Source organism: Halictus rubicundus, chromosome 5, assembly GCF_050948215.1.
Source record: "Halictus rubicundus isolate RS-2024b chromosome 5, iyHalRubi1_principal, whole genome shotgun sequence".
Lineage (NCBI taxonomy): Eukaryota > Metazoa > Arthropoda > Insecta > Hymenoptera > Halictidae > Halictus > Halictus rubicundus.
The window spans coordinates 15,469,460-15,496,151 of NC_135153.1; the positions used below are offsets into that span (position 1 = coordinate 15,469,460).

At 46.1% G+C, this 26,692-nt stretch overlaps 2 protein-coding genes across 3 annotated transcripts in view; one reads left to right on the forward strand and one right to left on the reverse strand.

Annotated features, from left to right (window-relative positions):
• The window catches only part of Ss (aryl hydrocarbon receptor spineless), a 192,953-nt gene that overhangs the window by 129,117 nt on the left and 37,144 nt on the right, over nucleotides 1-26,692 (reverse strand). The gene's annotated exons all lie outside the window — the stretch shown is intronic.
• LOC143354449 (uncharacterized) overlaps nucleotides 10,731-26,692 on the forward strand; it is a 307,139-nt gene continuing 291,177 nt past the window's right edge. Inside the window, exon 1 of the mRNA XM_076788546.1 lies at nucleotides 10,731-10,746. The gene's annotated coding sequence lies outside the window, so the exon portion shown is untranslated. The remainder of the gene's footprint in view (nucleotides 10,747-26,692) is intronic.

The following is a 26,692-nucleotide window of genomic DNA, read 5'->3' on the forward strand; positions in this document are numbered from 1 at the left end:
AGACTCCAATATTTTGCAATAACGCGGAGAAATTCGGCCGAGTCCACTGTCGAACAAGAACAATTTATTCCTCGGTTTATCGCTTGTGAACGTGTTCGCTGAAAATCCAATTAGTCGAACTCTTCTGAATGTAAGAAGTGTAGGAATTATTCATTAATATTTCCTTTTAATAATCTCGACGAGTCCAAAATAGCGTGTCGATGTTCTTAAATGTTTGCAGTGGCTTCGCAGTTTTATATTTTGCCTATTAATTTTTGTCGCAATTGCATTAAATCCACGTAGTCGCGAATACAGTGTTTACTCGATATATGTCCAAAACACGGGTCCGCCCAGTGACATATATCGTCCAGAAGATTCCTTGATCCACGCCGAACGTAGGAAAGGACAGCAAAACTAGAGGAGTGGGGATAGTTCCGTTACTTTTATCGGCTAGGCATTTGCGACATATACAGAGTGAACACTGTAGTCGGGCTGTCGTGCAAAATAAAATTGTCCAGGTCGATCGTAAAATCTGAAAGTAGGAAAATGTATTTTCTTCTCAATTAAGATTGTTTCTTTTCAGATTATTTTTGACCTCTCGGTGCGGCCGATTCCGATGTTTACGGGCGAAGTTTATGCAATTAATAACGGTTGTTCAGCGAGTCCGGTGGATCGCATGTAATCGGTGAAATGCCTCTCCGGTTGCCTATTATCCAAGGGCATCTGTGCGGCGGTCGGCAGGTTGGCGATTACAAACAAAAGTACCGTTCCGCGACGTCTAATTACTAGAAAAATTACGATCGGCGTCCCGTGATTACTTGCTGCGGCGCTGCGCCCGCGATTAAAATAATTATTCTAACCGCCTCGGAGACTCGGAACAAAATTCATTAATCCCTCGCGCGGCCGGCAGCTGTAATTCAGGATTTAATGGGTGCCCGGAATCGCGGATACACCCCTGGGCGAAACAGCTTTCGTAACGAAACGGCCCGGGATGAAGGAAACTCTCGCGACAAACCGGAAATCGTATGAAGCACTTTAAGCGCAGAAGCTCCGCTAAACTCGCGGGAAACGGATTTATGGTGCTGAAGAAAACAACCGAAGAAGAGGAAGAGAAAAAAGGGGGGAAGCAATAGCATTATAATTACGGCATTGTCGCATTGATTTCATTCTCCGACGATTCCCCGGCGAACTTGCAGTTTCAGTGTGCATTGAAATGCAGTTTTCTGCCGGGCAAAGTGCACGGTTCGCGGCAGCTTTCTTCCCACGATGCGAGAGAACAAAAGTCGGTTACATAAACGCGCGCCTCATTCATTGGCTACCTGGCCACATTGTTCTATGAAATCTATAATTTTTTCCCTGTTCTTTTTCTTTTTCATCCGTACGTCATCGTCGTACAGTCATCGCGACAGAGTCATCCCCCTCTGTGCGTAATTATCACGAATCATCCGACCGAACGCTGAAACGTTTAACGTATTTTGCATTCTGTGAAATGCAAACGAATTTTCGATTCGGACAGTCATCGGATCGGCATTCCTCTGGTGTATTTACTCGGTGACTCGAATCATCCGTTTTAATGAGCACAGTTTCGGTGGTGGTGTACCGATCGTGAGAGACGACACAATGAAAACGAGAATTAATTTATGTTGCATCGTGAGATTACTGCGATTAGTCGTTCGATGCCTGTGCTATCGAGCGTCTTATAAATTAACACACGATTATCTTCAATCACTGATCTTGTAAGATTAAACACTGATTAATTTGTTGTAGAAGCTAGGAAACCGTGTCAAATTGATTTTATAATACCGAACATTAAACGCCGCATACTACTTTACAACGGGATTGGATTTATGAGGAGTTCGTATGATTTTTACGACAATAAATAAAAAAGTTTCTGGAACAATTCTTCTGACATTTTTATAATTTTAATCATTCTGGAAGAAACAGTCAGAAACAATTTGACCCATCCGGTAGTTATGGTGTGAAATTGTTTTAATTTTCAGGTACAGTGGTTCGATATTTGTTCAGTAAATTAGTTAACGTTATCATTATGGTCATTTGAATGTGTGTAGATTGAAGAATTATTTGCAATCATTTTGACAAGTTCGACTTCAGTGTTTAATGATACGGGGGGAGGAAGATTATTTTGGATTAAATCGTTTTTCGATCTCTTCCGATCTGCTAACCACCTGAGGGGAAAACTAGCATACGAGAAACTATCTCCGATCACCTATTCTAATGAACGTTCTTTAAGAGATTATCTAACCTGGCACGGAAACAGAGAGCGAGAGAATTAAGGTCGAACTAAATCGTTCAATCTTGTTCGGTCTGCTAAACCCCTCTGCAAGAAAAATTACGAAATTATGGAGAATCAAAAGTTTGATCTTTCGATCTCTCTCAATTTATTAACCCCTCCGCAGTCCGACACGGGGTAAAACAATACTCGGCCTTAAAATAGGTTCAAACATCATTTATACGAAAAATAAAAAAATTAAAGGCGTTTAATTTTCTGTGGACAAAACACAGAACTACAATCGACCGATTATAAAATCGTTGACCATAAATAATGTCGTTGAATTGGTCATTGCCAAATTATTTAATTCTCCAGGTTGCAAACATCTAATTTAATTACTGTACTAACAAACGTATTTATTTTTCCACGGAACTGAACACATTAATATACTGTTTAACTTCCAAAATTAAAAAAAAATCGTGGTCCCCAACGGGTCAATAATTGTTAATAATTGAAGTGTGTATTACAGTTTCATCGCGCGAGTGGTTAAAGAAATGCTCCATCCTTCGCCCTAAAAAATAAAAAAAAATACAAACGCGACGAAGGGTGATACGAAGAAACGTGAATTCGACCGTCCCAATTTCCCGAACGCTCGCAGCGCCGCAGAGAGGGTGAAAAACTGGAGCCATAACCGCGTCAGGCACGGCCCACGTGGCACTCCTTACCTCTCTCGTCCTCGTCCCAATAATTAACCGTGTTTTGCACGCGCGTCCGCGGCGAAAGAACGCGCGCGCACTCGCGACGACCACAGGAACAAAAGGCCTGGGTCCTAATGGTATCTGAATGAGAGACTATTCCACGAGGACCTACGTCGCTCCTCGTCCCGGATAATGGATTCGGTGTCATCTAATAATTAATAGAGTTCTTCTCGAGCGCTGCCGCGCGCAGACGCCGCTGCTTCGTCGCGTCCCGTGTACGGCTCCGGCAATCTCATTCATCACGCTTTCTAACCCCTAAGCATTTTAATTAAGGCCACACGGTGCTTTTTCTCTTTTTCTTGCCTCCCCCTGTCTTCCTCTTTCTCCCCCTCTCTCCCTCTCTCTCTCTTTTTCCGCGCCTCCCTTTTCCCGGCATTTCCAGCCGAACATGAATCCGCAAGGATGCATTAATTGATTAATCTAGGGACGATTTCAGCTCTTCGAACAATTTTCTCAGCATCCCCCATAGCATCCCCATCGGTCCGCGGATCTTCATGCAAAATAGAAATGTCATTCATCAATTACGTTCTTTCTTCTACAATTTTAACAGATTCGAAATAATTTATTGCCATGCTTCAAGTCTTCGCACTATTTCAATTTATTAAAATTTAAAAGCTACCCGTTGGTTACACACTGATACGGTGGCTGAATATTTACGAAAAAATGTGACTATAGTACCTCCTCTTTCTGTATAAAAATTAGATGCCCAGATTGAATATAAATTTTGTATAATAATTTGCGAATTTGAAGCATTCGTAACAACCGCGAAAGGGTACGATTTAAATGGATGAAAAGCTAAGTAATAAAGAGCTAAGTAAGTAATAGTAAGCTAAGTAATATTAGTTTATGAGGATTATTGAAAGAAGAAAAGTTTTGCACAAGAATCAGAAGTGGGATTATGCGAGTCCGAAGGCAGCGGGGGTTGGGCGGAAGCAGATTTCCATACGATTTCATCCCCCCAGTGGCAGGGCGTCGGACACGGGTCGGCGTCAATTAGCAGGCTTTCCAAGGGTACAAATAAATCGAGTGGCTGCTCGGCCAGGTGACAACGTGTCAAGTAGTTCGACCCCAGCGAATAGTCTCCATCAGCCGGGTAATATTAGAGCCGGTTGCGTAGATGCGTGTCGGCTCCGCGAACCGTAACACGGTTACGCACTCGAAATGTGCGCGCATACTTCAGCCGCTGTTTAATGGCCGGCCACGTTATCGCGATCGTTACCCCAAGGCTCCCGCGGCAATTTTCCGTCCCCGGCTGGCAACGAAGCCTGCCTTCGATCGTGGTTTTCCCTCCGCGGGGACAGCGATCTCGTCGGAGCCGCTCATTCTCTTTTTTCTTTTTTCTTTTTTCCGTCGCGCAAAACCCTCTTAGACTCCAGCGGCGAGAACCACGGAATCCGGTGTGCCCGACCGAAATAAAGACGTTGATAATTAGGAGCCTGCCGCGGGGCCTCCGACACGATCGGAATTAAATAACATGACCGAAAGGTGGAGCTGTCGGAAGTCCTCTCAGCACGCCATCCTCGAATCCATCAGCACGCCGAATTCCAGTCAAGGTTGCCTTAGAGCCACCAGGAAGACTCTAAACTCCTCTTCGTGGTTTCTCGACTAGTGTGTTGTAGAGGAAGCCTAAAAGCTCGCGGCTTATCATTCGTTTGCTTTATACCCGCAAATAAGCACGTTCTGTCTGTAGGAAAATAGAAGTTCTGTCGCCATCGGCAAAAATAATAGAATAAACCATATTGCACATCTCATTTCATAAGGGTTGTAACCACAACGTAGTATAGTAAGTAAATTACAAAAACAGCGAGAAGGTACTGCTCGATTTTGAGATGAAAGCTGGCCAAAGCGAGAACCATTTCCGTGGATGGTGCGCCATTTTGTTGCAGGTTCTCTGCATCCCCGAGTCCCGAGCGACCCTCCAACCCCTGTCGAAGAGGCAGAGCCATGAATTGAAGCGTTTCATCCCTTCCGATAGCCTTTAATGGCCTGGCAGCATGAGGCACGTTGCTTCGTTGACGTTCTTTCCAGGCGAGAGGAGAGAGAGAGAGAGAGAGAGAGAGAGAGAGAGAGAGAGAATGAGAGAGAATAGAGGGGTGGTTGGTTGGTCGTTGTAACGGAACAGGGATACGCGCAGGCGCCTGGAAGGGTGGGTCCACTATGGATTTTCGAGGGTAGATACGCTCTAGCAGTGGAGTTCCGGGGTGGCAGACAGCATGGGGTAGCAATGGAAGCTTCCACTGCAGAAGGGATGCTAGCCTGCTTCCTGGGAGGGTGATGTACACACCTAACCGGCCGAGGGGGTGAGCAATGCCTCGGAATGCCTACCATCGACCTTGAACCGCGGTTCGTGCCTCCGAGGAACAACTTCCACCAGCCTTAAACCAACCCAGCGGAGCACAAAACAAACCTGAATTTCAACTTGCTTCGAAAATACCCAGACTCGAAGAAAACGAACCCGAAGAAGGAACGCCTAAACTCATCAGAATTGAAACTACAGTGGGACCTCCCTCGTAGCACAAAGACTGAAAGTGTGACCGAAAGTGTGTGCAAAAATCGAGGTAGCGCAACGTAAGAGGTAAACAATAATGACTGCAAAATAAAAAATGTCCAAGTCAATTGTAAGAATTTAAATGTGTAAACGTATTTTCTCCTTTGCTCGTTTCGTCCATGCATGTACTTAAGGAAAATGATTTTTTTTTCTCGGTACAAAGATTACATTGCCAGAAGTCAATGCGATCCGACTATACGCTGATTAATGAACAATCGCCGAGGATAAATTTATCAAGTTTCCTCGGGCGGGTATCTCGCAGGCCCGAAAGTGTAATACAATGAGCCAGCGATAATTCATCAGCCGTTGTCGTCGCTCATTCAGAACCGGCGTTCCCAAGCCGTTTATTAATTACCGTTCGCAGTATGTACTCGGTTTTCCACTGAGCGCCCGCTCGACGGCAAAGACACCGAAAAAGTCCGATCTTATCGGGGCTGATCTCGCGGCGCGATAAATCGGTATCGGTCACGTGGCCAAGGAATTACGACTCCGCCACGCCGCAAGGATAATGATTCAGCCGGGTGGTGGCTGTCCGCGATAATTGCGTTTTAATGGAAAAGCTAGAATTTCGTTCCACGTCCGCCGGAAGCGGACCGCTGTCTCTACGCTGACGGTTCTCTCTCACTCTCTCTCTCTCTCTCTCTCTCTCTCTCTCTCTCTCTCTCTCTCTCTCTCTCTCTCTCTCTCTCTCTTTCTCTTTTTTCCATGCTAATTGCAGGGGGTTGATCTAGGCGTTCCTAGAAGCCTGAATTAGCCTTTCTGTTCCACGTTTCTGCATTTCATTTTCGCTTAATCCGATCGATATTTCTGTCCTGATAGACTGCGTCTTTCTGTTATTATCTTAAATAATAATTATTCAATTATTATTATAAAGATCTTCCCGATCTTTATTACTGTGGATCGAATGCGAAGTTCTAATTTTAACGATTTAGTTACGATTTGTTGCAGAGTCAGTTCATTGTGAATCAATAAAAACTACACTGTATTTTTGTTCCCTTTAGAAAAATAAATTTACAAATCACTTGTAAGACGCTATAAGTATTTTCTTTTTCTTCAAAAATAAATTTACAAATCACTTGTAAGACACTATAAATATTTTCCTTTCCCTTAGAAAAATAAATTTACAAACGACTTGTAAGACACTATAAATATTTTCCTTTCCCTTAGAAAAATAAATTTACAAACGACTTGTAAGACACTATAAATATTTTCCTTTCCCTTAGAAAAATAAATTTACAAACGACTTGTAAGACACTTTAGTTTTCTTCTCTTTTAAAAAATAAATTTACAAATCACTTGTAAGACACTATAAATATTTTCTCTTCCCTTAGAAAAATAAATGTACAAGCGACTTGTAAGACACTTTAGTTTTCTTCTCTTTTAAAAAATAAATTTACAAATCACTTGTAAGACACTATAAGTATTTGCCTTTACATATCAACAATTTTATGACATGATTGATTGTGATTCTCCAATTTATTAATTAATGGAAGGGTGATGCTGAAAACGACAGAACGAAAATAACAGAACAGAAAGATTTGTAAATTTGTTTTTCTAGGGAGAAGAAAAAGATAGTCTTACAAGCGATTTGTAAATTTATTTGTTTAAAGAGAAGGGAAATGCAGTGTCTTACAATTAAATCGTAATTTTATTTTTCTAAAGAGAAGGGAAATACAGTGTCTTACAATTAATTCGTAAATTAATTTTTCTAGGCTAGAGAGCCGATGATTTAAGTTCGCCATGCTTCCCTATTTTTTCAGTTGCTACAAAATTCTAGTTGTGTGAATATGTATTTACATGACCGTCTTTGTAGTTGTATATTATCGACTGGTTGCTATCATTAGAGGATAAGTGTCGCGTCGAAGCACAGTATCGCTTGGTCCCGAGAAGCGGATTCTTTAACATTGTTCTCTGCCCGATCTGCCGAAGAGATTGCAACGCAGAAATACCCTGAGGACCGTCGCACGCAACAAATTCGCTTGGGCCGGAAACAAGCGGAAGTGCATTCGCCTGTCAACGTCGAATTTCGTAAATGGCGGCGCAGAAAGACTGCGCCGATGCGATGGCGGCCGGCGTGACTTTCGACATCCTGTGGCGAATAATCGACCATATGTCGGATCCCGGGAACAGAATTAGTGGTCTTCGAAGAAAGCTTTCTTCGACAACGAAACTGTAAAATGCAGATGTTGCAAACCACCCCGCCCCCTCTCTTTCTCTCATTCTCCTTCTCTCTCCGAAAAGCATCGGCTCGCAACCTGTCTCTCGAAGCAGTTCGACATCTTGTCTTCGTTCGCAAGCTCTGCTGCGCTTTCCTCCTTGCAGAATGATTCCGTGCAGAGTCTTAGAGGAACACGGGAGTATTCATTACCCGGTTTATAATTTTTATTAGGCTCCTCGGACATGGAACTCACTGAACCAAACGATGATTCGTAGATTACTGTGGACGCTAGCGAAAGTGAACAATTCCAGTCATCGTAAGCGGCGTGTTGCAGGAATTCAAGGCCGTTCCGCCTAAAAGTGTTTACTATGGAGCATCGAATCCTCCTGGGAGGAAGTCCTTCATCATTTTACCAGCGTTAAGTATTTCTTGTGTTCATAAGTTTACTGCGACCGTAGGAATTCTTAGAAACACTCGGCAATCAATTAATTAGTCACACAACTTTCCTAGCGCTTCTATTATTCTACTTTGTGTTGAACGATATACAGAGTGCAATTACTAATTAATCACATCTGATACAGAGATCATCATTCATATTCGAGGGATGCAAATATTATGGTTACTCTTATGTACTTCTCGAAAATTAATCTACATAGACAAATTTTGTACCTACTAAAAAATAAAACAAAAACACACGTGGGTCGAAGAATTTATAATTTCTGAACTATGTAGATCTTGGTCTCTACAGTCTAGAATTGAGACTGTGCCAAGATAAAAAATTTTGTATTGCAATAAATACGGGTTGTATAAAAATTCATCCTCCTCAATAGATTTAACAAATTGAAAGTGTTATAGCAGTATTTTGAATTCCTTGAATCTGTTCACTGTTCTAAATTGCACCTAATTATCACACTCTACACAGGTAACACTGGATACAGTGAATTCTCGATATATGTCGCCAAGGCCTGTACGATAAACGTCGCGGAATTATCCTTTCTACCACGGAGTGTAGCGGTGGCCCCTCACGGGGTATACCTCGCGGTTTACCTTGACGTTTATCATCCAGGACTTTCCGACATATATCGAGAATTCACTGTACCTCGAAACCATACCAAACCAAAAATCCTGAGCCAACATTCGCCGTAAATCTTCCTAGCGGAGACACTCGACGTATTAAATGATACTTTTGATCGTTGCTTATACTTTCTACGGCCTGAACATTTCCGAAATTCGCCACGGTCAGCGACAATTGAGGATTAATTGCTCCCGCAATTCGTTCCGAATGAGTAATGTCAGCTCCGAGTGGTCTCGCGAGGCTGATCGTCCGACGACGCGGCTGTTTAGCCGTACAAATTGCGCGCCGGAGAAAAAAGCGGGCTGGTTCTCGGTTGCCTGGCCGATTCGCGGCCGGTAATTAATCCGGGAACGATCGTGATAATTAATTCGCGACGGTGATGGAGGAAACGGGGTCCGCGACGCTCTGGTTGAACGCGGGCTTGCGCCGCCGCGGTGCTGCCGCGATGTTAACCGACGGTGACTGGGCCGTTTGTTAACGCGCCTAACACACGCGGCAGAACGATCCTTTCTGCTCCCGTTAGCCCCGTAATGCCGATTTGGGACCGTTAGCGCGAGATCTCCGCGATTTCCCGGCGAAAAATGCAAACTGCATCGGCCTCGCCATACACTGGCCTGGGAAATAATTTTTCCGGCAGGAAACTCGAAATTTCATCGAACCGTTCTAAATGTTGCTTCAAAGTGATTTAATACGCTATAATTGTCATGTACTAATCCCTCGTCGTGTTATTTTCTTTTGCAGCCACGATGATCACTAGACTGCGAATTTCATACATTTCTAACAAAAAATGGACTGGCCGAATATAACACTATGACATTACAAGAATTGTACAATTTTTACTTTGCATAAATATCCGCAGTCCAATGATTAGGATTTTAATGATTGAAATTGGAAAATCGAGACTCGGCCGCGGAGATCGCTTTTTCAGATTATGAAGCGGCCATCTTGGATCTTCGCCATCCTCTCCGCGAGGGATCTCTTGATCCTCCGATTCCGTGAAATCGTTAAAAAATTGGCTCTCGGATCGAGCAGTCCGTCGCTACCGTTACTCTTCTTCTTTTTATCAGAAGCAACGTATTTATCCCGCCGTATTAGGCTATTCTAAAACCGCGGCTCTAAGAGCGCTCGGGGAGCATCGTGCGTGGCTATGTAGAGCGCGTAACTGGCGTGACAAACGGAATTATTATGCGAGGACGAACACCTCGTACGCTCTCCACCACTGCCGGAACTAATTGAGTGTACGAACTGAGACAGTTTTTCGAGTGCCGTTCGCGAGCGCGGATTCTTCCGTCTCGGATCGCGGGAACTGGGCCCCGTGAAATTGTGCTTCTCGGAATCTCTGACACCGAGTGGAACTCAACGAAATAGGAGTCGAGCATTGCTAGTTCGATCTTTGTTGGTCCTCGAGCCAAAACTGGAGGACTACAGTCTTTTCTCGATATATGTCACAAATGAATAGATAAAGGCCCAGAACTATCTACTATCTATCACTGACACGTGAATCAAAAAATAGTATCTCCTGGACGATATATGTCACTGGGTGTCGTGTTGTGGACAAATATCGAGAATTCACTGTACCTGCGCTGAATTGGAGAAGACACAATTAGTAACCTCTAGTCCTGGGGCGAAAGTTGGGGGACGCTCTGGATGGACAAAAATCTGCAGTCCCATTAACCCAAGCTTAGAGGATGGCGGCGTCAAAAGGACGTCCCTCTGGGGGCACCATTTTCAACAGAATGTTTCGCGAATGATTATCCTAACTGGGATTCGAGGCACGAAGTCCCGAAGTTGTCGGTGGCCAAGATGAGATCGCGATTCCGCTTCGGAATCTCCACGCATCGAAATCTCCGGGCGTCCCACGCAGAGGAAGATCCTCGAACGATCAGTCGGCCATCGACATTACCTGCTCTCGCGTGATCGCGCTGGGGCCCCGGTGCAGCCGAATTTCGAATTCACCGGAGAATTTATGGCGGCGCGGACTCGGGAGAGAGAGAGAGAGTCTCGGGCCCCGGGTCGGGCCGGGTCGGGCCCGGACCGACTGGCCCGCCGGGCCCCGGTAACTTGTCCGGGGCCTCTCGAGTTTTGCACCCGTTGCGTTTTCGGCAGCCGGGAGATTTGTGGTCCCCGGGGATTCGACGATTTAGATGTTCATTTAATTTAGTCGTCTCCGTCGGCTGAAACCGACGCCGTTTCGCCCCGTCGTCGTCGTCCGTCCGTTCATTAATAGTCGAACCCCGGGGCAAATAAAGGAGCTTTGATTTATGCACTGCCCGCCGCGCGTACGCTGCGAACGCGTCCACTGGTTAATTAAATTGTTTATAGGCGTCGCCCGACAGGGATTTTCTGGAATTAAAATTGCGTCGACACGCTGCGCCTTGTTAGGCCGCGAAAAACGTCCGGGCCCCTCCGCCTGGCCCGAAATGCCTCGCTGTCTCCACCTTTATTAAGCAATCGCGCTGCTCTTGTTGCATCCTCGCGTGGCTTTATTTACTAATTCAAGAAACGCACGACGTATTGTTCATAAATTATTTCCTGTGATCAAAGTTCAACTGGAAAAAGCGAAGAACCTTTGGGATTTCAATTTCTGCAGCACTCTGTTAATTCCCCGTGGTAACCTAACTACCTCTCTCTCTCCTTTACGAAAAAATTAAATATTTCCTACAACTGACTTGGATCATTTTTATTTTGCATAAAGATGCAATTTCTGGATTGTTTTAGTAACCCTATGGTAACATTATTTGTCTAATTGAACATTTTGAGCTTCCCAAGCTCGCGACTGACAATCTAGAATGATTAAAATTTTTATTGAGCGTTTCGTTTTGTCAATAGAATTGCTTTGAAAATTTTCAGGGTCCATATTCGAATGTTCATGTGTTTCAGTGGGGAGAAAGGTTCCCGGGGATGGTTTTAGGGACCGAAATCGATATTGTAACAGCATCGAGAGCCCAGTTGAAGGGTTGCCATCGCGGATCCATGTTGTTCTGCGAACCTCGCGGCAGCAAGACGCTCGATAGGGATCAGAGGTGGGAATAACGTCGCCGGTAGCCGCCGTAAACAAAGCCTGAAGGCGTGGGACGTCGAATGGAAAGCCACGCGGATCTTCGTTAATTGTGCGGATTGAGCGGCGATATCTCCAACGCGACGCGACGGCCGACGGTGATATCTTCGATTTTCTGCAATGACCGGCTGTCTAGCCTGGCCCCCGCAACATAAATTCGCGACGGACGTTTCGCGGAATCCCGGTGCTCCCTTCGAAGGGCGCGGCTCGCTACACCGTGAAAACGGCGGAAAGAATCGCAGACGCCTTGCGAAAAATTGGCAAAACTGTCATTACCTACGCGTCATTTACTAAAGTAATTCTCCGAGCTTGACGTGCAACGACGTCTCAGCTACGTCATGCGGATTTTATGCGCTTGCAGTAAGAGTGACTAAACCAAGTGCGAAACGGTGGAAGCATTTGAGGAATTTTAAAATACTGTTCTACTACTTTCTACTTGAAAAAGTGATTAAGAAACATTTTTATTTCACACAAAAATCCGCAGAGTAGTTCTCATTGCACGCATTCGACTTGAGTCGTGTTTAATATTCCCAACAAATATTAGCAACAACAATTATCATTCTGTGAACTGTTTTGAATCGAAAATCGTTGTTGAACTCGCAGAAATGATATATTAAACAATGAATGGTACCTCAGGGCGCATGGAAAATTTCTAATTCGTGTGTCAAGGGATTAGTCATAGGGGTGTGTGCAGAATATAAATGAGTGGTGTTTGGGACATTGTTCCCGCGATTTGAAAAAATGATTTTCTAGTGAATAAAATTGTTGACGAAACTGTGACTCGTGTTTGAGTGTTTGCGAGAGGTATTTTCGGTTAGGTTTCGCCGAAGGGAGCCACGGGCGAATCCGAATCTGACGAATGTCGGCCCCGCCGCTAGATGAGCCATTAGATAATCGACGATAATTAGCATTTCGAAGGTATCAGACACGTATTTCGTTTTAGCCGGCGCGGAACCCCTCCGTATCTCATTAGAAGGGTAGCCGGGCATTGTGCGCGTCGATACGCATACTGAGGAATACAAAATATTCATATTAAGACGCGTAAGTGGGCGCATTTGCATGCGCGCGTACGCGGTTCCGCGCCGCGTCTAATAAGCCTTTTGATGCAATTAACGGGGCCCCGGCCGGCGGAAGTCGGCCGAGCCACCACGGATCGTTCCGTTCCTCTTCTAACTATGAAATTCCCTGCGAAATTAATTGCCAGAGATTAAACGTTTCCCAGTGATTTAGAAACTCACCGCCGCCGCCGCCTCGCCGCTCCGCTCCGCGGCGCTACACCGAGCCGCGCGAGTTTATGTAACGACTCTTAATCGTTTCGGCTTAGAGAGCGATCCGATGTTCGACTTTTTTCTTCTCCCCCTCCCCCTTCCCCTCTATTTTTCGAAACGGACATCCATCTTACGGCTGTCGCCGGCGATTTCTACTTTCCAAATAATTTTATTTCATCAAACGAACTGCTTCCCGTGAAGCTCTCGCTATTAATTGAACGCCGCAAAAACCGTGTAAACGTACTTTTTAGTAAAATTACAAATTTTTACTGGCGACTTTTTGGTGCAACAATAGTGCACTCTTATCTGACAGAGAATGAGATAAAAATGTTTTCTTAACCCTCCAGCGCACCGGTCCACCTATTTTTTAATTCATCTGTAAAACTACCACAACCAAAAATTCATTAACTACTTGTACCATTTATTTTGTGGTTATTAAAAAATCCTCATCGTTCAGAGTTTCATAGAAGAAAAAAAAAAAGAAAATCTATATGCCTATGTTTTCTCCAAAAAGTATATCGACTACCATAAAATATTATTTCCGTTTAAAGAAAATTAATTAAAGGCATCTGACTCGATATTGCAGGGCAAGGGGCAATTGCAAAATCGTTGGAGAAGGATCCAAAAATTCATAGACCTGAGCCCGTGTACCGTTTAAATTTTTCTAATGTCTTCAAAGTTCTCCGACCTATTAATTTTCGCGATGAACGCATCGAATCCGCAGTCTGACGGTAATTATCTATTCGACAGGAGCACCAGGCGCAAAATCAACGACGATCGGTTCTCGCAGGCTCCTGTCTCGTCCTACCACGTAACGTATTTCCCAAGAAGCGCGGCGATTCACCGAGTTAATGAACGACAGTTAGCGAACCGTTCCCGATAGATCGATCGATCGCATCGCATCGTACTCGGCCGTCGAGCCCGGCGATTAATTATTACCGGACAATAATCGACCGCTTAGGAAAACGTTCGATTATTTAATAGACACTGGTGGACGGTCCGAGCTGCAGTAGTCCGCGGTCGTTTGCGAAAGAGCCGAGGTTCGGCCAGAGGGTTTTATTCGGTCGTTCGAATCGGTACTGGCTACTTAGCGGCCATTTCTAAACGGAGTGGGAAGCCTGGGTTGTACGGTGTTTTTGACGAAACGTAAACGGCAGAAGTGGCTGGCTTTATAGACTGGTCGAATGGCCAATAAACGGCGGTCGTTCGCCAGCCGCCGATCGGTTTATGATCCCTCTAGATCGCTGGCTTGGTTTTCGACGCAGGTGTGGTCCCCCGATCAATAGGAGGCCTCGCCGCGACGATTCATGAACTATTACGACGCTCATATTTCGTTTCGAGCGTTTAAATTAGTATCCTAAATCCGTCTGAACGCTCATCATCATCGCGCGCCTAATCATTGGCGTCCCCGTGCCACCAGTCTATCCCCTCCGCGTTCGGTGCCAACCATCATTCGGCCTCTCATTTCGGCACAATTGACACTAATTGCCTCTATTCGTTCATTCGGCGAAATTGTGCTCCGTTGTTTTATAGATATTTGTGGCTCCAGTTTGACGAAGGTATCGTGCTGTTTCCGGATTCGAAAATCCGAGGACAATCAGGCAAGTTTAAAGTTGCATGTGTTTTAGATTGCAGTGCTTGCGGGATCAATCTTGTTCGATCACTGATCAAACCACAGCTCCCATTCGGATCTTCTGAAACCCAAGTTTGAGCACGTTTGACGATGTTTGAATAATTCAAGATAATACTCTTTGCAACTTGAACTCGTCTACGACGATTGAGAGTATAATCCAAGTTTGAGCATGTTTGACAATGTTTGAATACTTGACGACGTCGATTGGAACTAGTACTCAACTGTATTGAGTCGTAAATTGCTTTTGAATGAAGTTTAGGCATGTTTGACGATGTTTGAGTATTTGAAGAAGTCAATTGGAACTAGTACTCAACTGTATTGGGTCATAAATGGCTTTTGAATGATGTTTGAACATGTTTGAGGTTGTTTGAATACTTCAAGATAATACTCTTTGCAACTTGAACTTGTCTACTTTGACAATGGTCACGGAAGATTAAGAGTCTATGCCAAGTTTGAGCATGCTTGAGGATGTTTGAATAATTGAAGATGCCAATTGGAACTAATACTGATCTGTATCGAATCATAAATGGCTTTTGAATGCTGTTTGAGCACGTTTGACATTGTTTGAATAGTTCAAGACAATACTCATTGCAACTACCCGTTTCCATTGAATCGTGAATGAGGCCTGCTTGAATCAAACAGCAGAGCGACTTATAAATTTCCTCGCCATTGAACTTGGCCTGATCAGACTTCCGGTTATGCACACATTGTAAATCTATTACTTAATCAACCGGTCGCCAGGAGTCGATCTCGGCGAGTAAAAAAGAAAAAGAGCTAAATGTAGTAATACCCGGTGTCAGGCATTTCCCGCGGATTATTAACGATTATTAATGCCCGCGCTATCTAGGCTTAAAGTGATAATTACCGGGAGAAAATTGCTGTCCGTACGAAAGCGGGAGAAGCCGATATCTCTCGCGGCGTTCTCGGTTGAATCGGACCGGTTTACCGGGATTCGAGCTAATCACGCGCTCATCGGCGAGACAATAAATTTCATTATCGATTACATCGGCCGCAATTTACGCGTCACCTTAACGGCGTTTTAATGCGTGCAACTTTATCCAGCCGATAACTCTCCGGCGACTAATTCCCTCGTTAACCGAAATTTATTCGTGCCTCTGAAACACGGCGTCGATTGCCCCGCGGAATTGCTAAAAACGACAAACGCCTCGTGTAATTGAGAATATCGCCGGCGCGGCGTAAAACATTAAATATCGCCGGAGTTATTACTCATAATTCTATCTGTCGCGTCGACGGAACGGATATATCGCTTTCTTATATTTCGTAATTGATCATTAGCTCGATATCTGAATCGATGACGGCCAGGCGCTGTCGGTTCTCAACCTCTCCGTCACGGGCGTTGATCTTTGACAGGTTCCACAACAATTTCTCACTCTGTTTTCTGCGATTTTATTTGGCTCATAAAAATAACAATATCCAATTTATTTGCAATACCTGCTCTACTAAATATATCATTTTTTAGTTCAGTGTTAATGCATATATTAGCACATTTTCCAATTGTCATTTCTCAGTCTTGATCCTCAGCCTCTGCCAAATTTCTATTAAAAATTATTTTATAATTGATCAGTGGTTGAGAATTTTTTAACGAATCAACGACAGCAATTTTGTTCACAATCCAGCAAATTATTTGGACGAGCATACCCACTTTTTCTGGGACTGTTATTTGCAAGCAAATTATCGAGCTTCATTTAGAGGTCATTTCAAAGGTGCATTAACCACGAATCAGGCAGCCATCCAGGACCATAATTCCAGGATCTAACTGCACGTTCCGGATGCCGGTCGAAGGAGCTCGTCGACAGGCTCCTGCACGGTAGAATCGATTCCCGATTCGCGTACGGCCCCTATCAATTTTCTTTATCGTCGCCTAGAAGACAGGAGCGGCGCTGTCCCAGTTTCTGGAGGCATCCGCGCAGTCCGCCCAACCATAATCGAGTTTCTACACCACCGTGCACACACGGATGCGTTCGTAGACGAGTGTGGAGACACACGTCCGTGACACACGCGCGGCATGCGTGTCCCATGCGAGAGCGGCACGCTGCCGCCGCCGCCGCTTCGTTCTCGCACCTGTTGACTTCTAACTCGGCCGGTTGATTAACGACTCACCTTCCTAAATCACGCGGCCTCGCGATTTCTTACCTCGTCACGTGACCATCCAGGCGACACGCTTTTTCGTTCCTCGGCCCTGATGCCGCCGAGCATCAGGCCAACCGACCCTTTGCTAACAGTCGAACCCGGTTTTTAGATTGGCGCAGCTTAATCTTGGTTCTGATACAGCATCGTGTCCCTTGTGCATCATTTGTTCTATATTTTGTTGGTAATTGGTAGCTTTGCAAGTGAAAACATCGAATAGTTCATCTTGGCCCTGATGTGGAATCATACTCCTCCAGAATTTTGTTTCGCGTTTTGGTACAATGCATTCTCGATATATGTCAACAACACGAGTCTTGCCAGCGTCGCGTATCGTCCAGGAGACATATCCGAGTTATGTTTACACTCCTCGGTGTTTGAGGTCTCCCCGGTAGTGGGGATAGTTCCGCGACGTTTATCATCCAGGCCTTGGCGACATATATAGAGAAATCACTGTATCGTATCGGCGATTGATGACGAGCCTAATAGGCTACTATCCAGCTAAGCTGTACTAGTCTAAATCAAAGGATTGGACTCCTCACACTCTTTCATCCCAAAACCCATCAGCGTCATGGATCACCCGCTCTATCAACGCAACACCAAAAACCACGAACAATCCCATCAACTTCTTCCCTCCCCCAAATGTTCATTAGTCAAATTACGATTCACATTCCTCGCCAGGTGTCCCCGGTTCGGTATCGCCGTGTCTCGCTGTAACGTATTCCCTATCTCCTCCTCTCGGTATGATGAAGTGTCCGGCCAGTAGCCAAGCAAGGACCCGAAATAATTCCAGAGTTAAAAATCGCCTGGTAAACGCAAGTTTTCCTTGGCAGGGCCGTGGCTGCGGAGGCCGGTGGAGCAGGAGAAACGGTTCGCTCGGATAATTAATTTCATCCTTAATGAGCCTGCGGGGACGTATGTTAATGCGGGGAGCGTCGGATATTTACATTTACGGTAGCCAGCAGGAGCGCCGCTGCTTTCGGACACTCGTAACCAACACAATCCGGGGCTGCGGAGCCGTCGAAACGGAACAGATAACTCGTCCGGGTCGAAAACGAGGAAGAAGAGAGAGGTCGAGAGGAGGCGAGCGGGCGCGAGCAAGTAGGTGTCCCTTGTCCCTCCCGAAGAGGGATTTCCTGAAGGAACAGGGAGGAGGCACGAGGTGGAATTAGGACCACTAATCTTTCCTGGCTCGGCCGTGGAGAGAGCGACGAGAACCGGGCCAACAGCCGACAAATGCGTCTGCCGGCCCCACGTTTCCACCTCTTCCACCGCGTACCTTCGTTGACCCGGTCCTTTTGCTCCTCTCGCTGGAAGTTCCTTGTACCTTGTCACGGGAATTCGGTAGCACGGCCCGTCGACTCTGTTCTCGCGGCCCTTTCCGCCACTCTCTCCCCCCACCCCCCACCCCCTATCTCTCTCTCTCTCTCTCTCTCACTCTTTCTCTCTTTCTGTCTCCCGACCCCGGGATGGAGTGATTAAAGACGCCGTTAGAAAGCGTTTAGAGGAGCCGTGTCGACTCGCCCGGATGAGTCGTTTGTCAGCTACCCAAAGCCTGGCCCGAGATCTGTCCCTGGCCGGTTCGGGACCCGGGTCAGGTGTCTTCGGGCCCTGCGCCCGCCACGGCCCGTGAAATCGGTACCCCTGATGAAGCTGCGGACCTGTCAGAACCGTGATTTACTACCTGCCGCCTTGCGCCACGTACCGACTACTTGCTCCTGATTAAGTTATCGGAACGAATTCGTCCCCTCCATCCTACGACACCTGCTCGATTCTGTAGTTTGATCGTTTAGGCGACGCACGGTGTGGCAGGTCGTAATCCTGGCCTAAAGTAATACTTTTTATACCTATGGTATAGTTTCGTATTTTTTAATAATGTACTATTTCTAAAACTAGCAGGACATATTTTTGTCAACGAATTGCAAATCTCTTTATTTTATTATGACTTCAAGTAGTGCTATGAATTTCATTGTTTATCACCATTTATCACCATTTCTCACCACATTTATCACCACATTTTGATGATCACATGATACTCTATCGTACCAATAAATTAATTTTTAAAAGTAAAATTATATTTCTGCGGAACAACCGAAAGCAGGACCTTGAAGATCCGCTTTGTAACTTAAAATTAAATTGCTTAAAAAATTTTTAAAAAATGTTTGAAAACCAAAACCGCTTCACGGAACTTGCATTCCAAAATCCGACATTTCATACGGAACAGCCTAAATCCAGTGTTGACAGAATCAGTGGTTCGATGTCCCCGTTCCAATGGCACTAAAGGAAACTAATCTAAGAAGCTATCGGCAGCGCTAGTGTCGCAACTATAACAACCAGGGTAACCTCAATCTCTGAGTCATTGTCTGTTTCTCAACTGCACTAATCTACGCCAGGATCTGCCAGCACTGAATCCTTTTAATCGAACCTCTACTCGTGATCGACGCGATAACTACCTAACCAGTGGTTAAGAATCCCTCAGAGTCACAGCAATTTATTAACACTGGAACAACCATGCACTAAACGCAACTGGCGTATGTTGCCTTATGATAACAACGAGATTGCATTTGTTTAGGCTTCGTACCAGTTTTGTTCAAATATCTACTTCGACAGGGAAGTTTATCAAAACATTTTCTCACGGAAACATATTTATAATATTGATATTTCTAAAAGAAAAACTTAGGAGCGAGTCATCTTGACTCGTCAGGTAGTTCTAGTGTTAAATAAAATCAATTGTTCCCACCCACATTATGAAAATGAATCACTGTCTATTGGATCGAAGCTTCGGTAGAAATTTTATTTTTCGACGACTATCGCTGAGGAAAGAGTGGAATTTTATTTCGGTTTCGAGGGAATCGATACAGTGATTTCTCTATATATGTCGCCAAGGCCTCCATGATAAACGTCGCGGAGTTATCCCCACTACCGCGGCGGCCCCTGTCCGATAACACGGCTCAGGTATGTCTCCTGGACGATACACGACGCTGGCAAGACCCGTGTTGTTGACATATATCGAGAATTCACTGTAACCCATTTAGTGGATTCTGTTCGAGAACTTCGTCTCGAGTCTAACTCATTATAGTGCTCGTTATGGTTAAAAATCGGCGCGACTTCCTCCAGTTTTGGAAGTAGCTCCGACATCCGAAATCGGGATCGGGGAATCCGGTGGCCGCGATAAGCGAGCCAAGGGGATCGGTTTAAAAAGGTGGCGCCAATCGATGAGTTATCGGTTGTCGCGTTGAACGCGCGCGTAAAGCAATCAGCGCGAGCGAAGAAATCACCGGGAGACTTAGAGGAGCAATTATCCTAATGGATGCAAAGTCACACCCTGCTGTCTGCGCCGGGCATGGTAATGAGTTGATATCGCCGCATACCAGGACCTTGTATCCTTCGAAGTCCTGTCCGAACCCGGCGTAGCACCAGCGCCCGATCCTCCGACTCCGTTTCGTCCCTTTTTACTCCCACCTGTATCTCGCTGCGCGCATCTCTGTCTCTCTTTCTCCCCGCCCCCGTCCCCCGTCCCCAGCGGAATTCACTCAGCCACGAAAATCACGTTCACACTTGAGCCCTGCGGACCTTGTTCACGAGATATCCCGGCGCGCACGAGTACGGCGAACAGATAACCGGGGAGGAAGAAGGGGGAGCCGATCGCCGATCGCGATTTTGCCGTTTCAATGGGAACGGTTCCCTCTTCTTGTCACGGGGCCCTTTCCCAGCTTCACGATCCCTCGCCCGTTCTCCTCGGTTACGAACCACTTGCTAAACCTCATTTGGCCATCCCTGCTGCAACGCTTTTCACTGCAATTTATTCTTTCGGGACCGCGGTCTCCTCCATTGTTCTTCAAATTGCACCAACTGTGGATCGAACCACGTGATCCTTTTTATTAAATTTTATTCTTTACCACAACCCACAAGGGTGTTTGGTAAATGGTGGGCGAAACTTTGGGAATAGATTCCTAGTGCTTAGAGAAGAAAAAAAAAATTAGTTAGCTTCTGAGTTGTTACAATTTTTGTGTCATAATTCCCGTCGCATCATCTTCAAGGCGATCAACAATGTTTTTAAAGTGATTTCTGTATATATGTCGCCATAGCCTGGATGATAAACGTCGCGGAATTATCCCCACTGCCGCAGGGTGTACCCCGAGAGGGGCCGCGAAGCTCGAGAGGCCTCGGACCTCGAGGAGTGTAAACATAACACGGCAAGGCCCGTGTTGTTGACGTATACGGAAAGTCACTGTAATCGCCGGTCTATGTTTACGTTCTCGAGGTGTATTATGCTTGTTTACAATTTATGCTTTATTGGGGAGCGTGTTCGGAGCTCAATGACACGACGAGCTTGTCTTGAGACAGGAGGGGGACACATTGAACATTTCCTCTAGGACGATGCGACGAGAATCGTAGCACAAAAACTTTAATAATTCGGAAACTAATCATTTCCGGACCTTTTTGTCTTCCAAAGTTTTGAACTCTCGTTATTGAATTATTGTGGTACAGTACGTCTTCGAAGGCCGGAAGACGAGCTGAACTTTTCCAGAAGAGTTGATCCTTCTAAATGAAGTCACCAGATTTGAGCAATAATGGAAGATTTCGCGATCGATCGCGATCCGGGGGGGATCGTCGTCTAAGAGTCTCAGCGAGGCGAGCACAGTTAATTACGAGGATCGAGCGTAAACGGGTTGAGAAACTCGTCGGGTGCTCGGTAAACAGCTTGAAATGGCTTCGCACTTGTCACTGACCACGGTTATCTTTCCTCTTCTAAGAAGGTGTCCGCCTTCGGTGACAGAGATACCGGCGAGCCGTGACCTCCTCTACCTGTGCCCCGTACACACCTCCGTTACATCGTTCACTGCCACGCGATTACCTCCTCACGATTCGTTGAAATCTCGGGGCCGGGCTGCTGTTTATTCACACTCCTGCGCCGGCTATGATTGATTCTGTACCTGCGCGGCGAGCTGCACGGGCAAAGGATACCGGCAGAAATGTGTGTTTGCGGACATACTAATCGACCGGGAACGGGGCAATTCATCGTTCGAATGATAGGAGATCGAATCTACTCATCGTCCCTATCATTTTCACTCCTCTCGTGAACGTACGTTTGTATCCGTAATAAGATTAGCCTACCAGATCTGATTACGAAGCTCCTCTTCTTGGTTGGACACTAGAATCCCTGTTGCATAGTTCGAGATCCTGTCATTCATTAGAATATTATTATTATTTCTTTTGCGTTTGTATACTTTCGAAATTAAGGCGCCTGAAGATTTAACAGTTTAACCCTTTATTTGCTGAATTTCTTAAAAGTTTTTAAAATTTGTTCCAACTTTTTTAAATACTCGATTTAGGTCCAAGCAAACACCCTGTAGCACAATTTTCATTAGAGGTCGTCACCAAAGTCATTAATCACATGGAAAGCAATTTGGGACTTCGAAGTCCCAACCATGGAATAGTATATACTTTTCATAAAGTTCATAACATATCAAATTTTACATTATATATAATTGATAATAATAACTCAAAAATGATGACTTACGAAAATGCAAAACAAATAAGTATTTTCAATCTTCTAGAATCCATCCTAGCATCCATCTTGGACTAACATCATCTTATATACTTGTCTCCAGCAAGCTTCCAAAAAGAAATAAGCTTGTGCTGCCATACAACGATTGAAGAACGAACTTCATAGAAGTGGACTTCAAAAATTCGCAATGGGTTTCAAAGCGTTTAAATTAATTTCATTAATTTAAATTAATACAGTCAGTAAGGAAAGGGTTAATCTGAAACTTCTCCCGATCCAGACACTCGAATCTCCCAGTAGATTTCAATTTTTAATAATCACATCTGTTGAAATGTAACTCACAGCTTGTCCTAGGTAGACAGCGGATTTGATGTGTATTGTATAAAAATGAGGAGGCTTAACTTAAAGCAGTAAAAACATTGGAAAAACTGAAAACTACTGTTATACTATTTTCCACCTATTAAACACATTAAAAAAGAAACGGATTCGCTACCTAGACCTAGGATCCTCCTTCCCCAAAACACTGGAATATTCATTAAATTTGCATTTTTAATCAAACCGAACCAACAGAGACCACTAAACTTCCACTTCCAATAAAATCAAACCAGAAAAGATCCTCGCCACAGCCTACGTCATAATACTCCTCTCATCTGGTAAACCACTCGAAACTGAACCCAAACCCCTCTTCTTCTCCTCAAACCTCTCGCACATTCAATCACCGCACAGGACACAAAATCCTCCCGAGCCGCTTTGCGTCAGCACAATCAACACCGAGAAGAAAGGAAACCGTACGCACCGCGAGTTGAAAGCCACCGGTTCCCGCAACACCTTCCTCGGCGCCTTCATCCGTAACCGGAAGTCTTCGGCGGTTCGAAGACGTTCCCAGAGTGTCCGCGGCCGGAAGAGAAGAAGCTCTGTTCGAAAGAGCCTGCGGCGAACTGCGCCGACCGCGTGGCGTGTAACAGCTTTTGTACTTCAGCTTCGGGGTGCATTGATTGAAACGCAAGCCAGTAGCCGAGGGTGCAACCTAATCTGTACGGAAAACAAGGCGGGGCTTTGCGCCACCGTTGTAATCCCACCGGGAAGATTCGGTGTCGTTTTCCATCAGCTTGAAGAGGCCTCTCTTCGGCTTCTTGCTAGATCCACAAACAGACCGTGTGATCTGGGCTCACGGATGATCACGTCCCTACCGATCATCGCTGACCAGGAAGTGACTTGGATGATGGAATTGACGTCAATGTGAGACTTTCATCGTTCTACTGGTACCAAGAAGAAGTATGTGTAGCGACTCTTATTAGGTGAGCAAAAAATATTATATTAGTTGCAACAGGTCCTCCAATTGCGAGTACCCAAAAGCAATCCATACTTAGAACGTAATTTAAGGAACGAGGCGAACATGAGGAGATCGGGCTGATGTTTCTTGAAGAGAACAGAGGCTCCCAGATGATACTAAGAAGTCTATCGGAAGCTACCAGATGATTCGAACAAGAGGCGAACTCTCTTCGGCTTCTTCCTAGATCTGCAAGCAGACCGTGTGATCTAGTCTGGTGGATCGTGATCGGACCGGCAACAGGAAATAATGCGTCTAATGCGCTCAAAGAGCAGCAGGTCGTATCGAGGATCAAGAGACACTTCCACGATTTCGAAGCCCGACAGACCATCCCGCCGGATAGAGAACCATAATCGGGACCGCAGCCGCGGTACGGCAGCCGATTAAGCGTCTTGAAATCCGACAAGAGAATAATCTCGCGGGGCCAGAGCCCCCGAGGGGCGACAAGGTCGCCAGAAGCCGACATTTCTCGGTCTTCCTTCTCCGTGGCGCGGCGGACGCGCATTTAAACCGTTCGCGTCGCGTCGGTCGCTGGGCTGGTATCCGTAATCCGCGTATCCGCGAGGAAAATTCAGGATGCACCGCTCCGTAAGCCGTGCTGCACGTCACCGCCGCGCCTGGTTAACTATTGGATTATTCGAGGCGTACGAGTGGAAGAGCTGCGGTTAGCAGGTATCAGACTGAGTTTGTTGGATTCGGGATCAAAGTAATCTCGTTTGCCAACGAACCGATCAGCCTATCCCCGCTGGCCAGGGTCGCGTAGGCCACGCCCAATTTCACAAGTCACCCTCCGGCGATTTTTCGGGGACCCTAGATCGCCTTGACTGATCCCTGATCCCATCAGCACCTTCACCACCTACTTCATATCAAACCCTTACAGAACGAAGACACGTAGATCTCATTTAGAGTCATAGATCCAACTTCTAGCTAGCTATCGAAGCGACTTGATGAGGAGCCATGGTGATTAAAATCGTTTTGGACCCGAGAGCAGGCTAGGGCTGGCTGCCTCCGAATCCCGTTTAGAATGTTTAACCGATTGTTTACGGAATGTTGGACACCCCTGATGCCAGCCGAGCCGTGTGATCTGATTAGCGGAGTCTCTGGGGTGGGTTCTGCCCTCGGCAGCCCGCAATCCGCTCGATTTTCGAGGCCGGATTAGCCTCATAAGACGACACCGGCTGTTCGACAAGATCGGATCGAGGTCCGAACAGCATCGGGTGACGGTCTTAATCGGATAGGCAAGGCGATACCGATCATCGCTGACCACGAAGTGTTAAACGCGTCGCTCGTTAGAGGGATCCCTACCTTACTCCCGCTTCGCGGGACAGCTTCGGGAATGATCGGTTAAGTGTCGCTCTGGCTCCCTTTTATCGCGTTACACCGACGGACTGGATAGAGTTTCTTCTCGAGTCGAATTGCCATTGAGTGACTCTGTCGGTGGAGTGAGCTGTTTGATTGGCGTAAATCACAGGCATTGTGCGTTTGTTTTACCCGCCCTTGGTAGAGACAAGTGTGCAAAGCGAGTCTTATTGCTCGGCGAGCAAGTACAGTGATTTCTCTATACATGTCGCCAAGGCCTGGATAATAAACGTCGCGGAATTATCCCCACTACTGCGGGGTATACCCCGTGGGGGACCACGAAGCTCGAGAGGCCTCGAACGCCGAGAAGTGTAAACATAACTCGGGTATGTCTCCTGGACGATACTTGACGGTTGCAAGACCCGTGTTGTTGACATATATCGAAAATTCACTGTACTGAAACTAATAATTTCTGATCAGTCTCTTGCTAACTGAAGAACACAGAGATTGTCTCCAAACTTCCATCATAGACAACAGTACGGACCCTTGGAATTCGTTCCGAAAAACCTGTCCTCATCAGGGGAAGTTCAAAGACCTACACCAAAGACGCCTAAAGGACGTCGTCCTATGAAAACGCCAGTCGCGAGCCATCTAGCAACAGCAATAGGGCCATCAGGCTGGGAATGCGTCGCCGACAGCCGCCCACGAGGTCTCATTCGACCCGGTCACCGTTAAGCGACCGTTCGTCTGGACCGGCAATAAAAGGTCCGGCGACGAAGATCATCTCTCCCGTTCCGTGACGTTCCGGGCCGTGGGCTCGCGTGGTCCATTCTGTCCGGCGGAGCACGCACGATGACGTGACCACGTGACCGTTAAAAACCTGACCTAACCGACATCCCAGCCGGCACGCCATTATCCGCGCCGTCCATCGCTACTGAATGAGCCCCGATGTCCGGGGCATAAGCTCGCCGTATCGCGAGGGGCCCCGTAAATCCATCCGCCGAAAGGACATGCGATCCAAGGCGGCCCCCGTTGTCCTATCAACGCTTCTCGCTCGCGTATATCGGCTCAAGGTCTGTACACGCGTCTTTGCGTGCTCGGTGTCTCGGAAGTGAAAATTCCCCCTGTCAAATCTCGAAGCGAAATGACCTGTTTGGGATCGTGGAGCTTGTTTGTTTGCAGCCGCGACAAGAGTACACTGATTTCTCTATATATGTCGCCAGGGTCTGGTCGATAAACGTCGCGGAATTATCCCCACTCCGGGGTATACCCTGTGAGGGGCCATGAACCGAGGCCTCTGGAGCTTCGCTGTGATTTTCTACGTTCGACGTGGATCAAAGAACCTGGACGATGTATGTCACTGGTGGACCCGTGTCGTGGACATATATCGAGAATTCACTGTACTTTGCACCGATTGATTAGAATGGACAGGAGAAGCGGGCTTGGTCCACTTCCAGTGGAAAAATCAATCTGAAAACGTGACTACCACGATCTTAGAGATTTGCCAAGAGCCTTTGCGGAGGATTGGACGTAGCTTCTTGTTGGACCAAACGATGCGTCCAGCCGCTCATTAATAAGTGACCGTAAGAGGAGGCACGTTATTGTGCCATCGATCCCCTTCGCTATAATCACAAAAGGAGCCACGACGCTGAAGTTCCCCGGTGGCTCGGAAACTCGGCAAGTTTCGCGCAATTTCACCTGC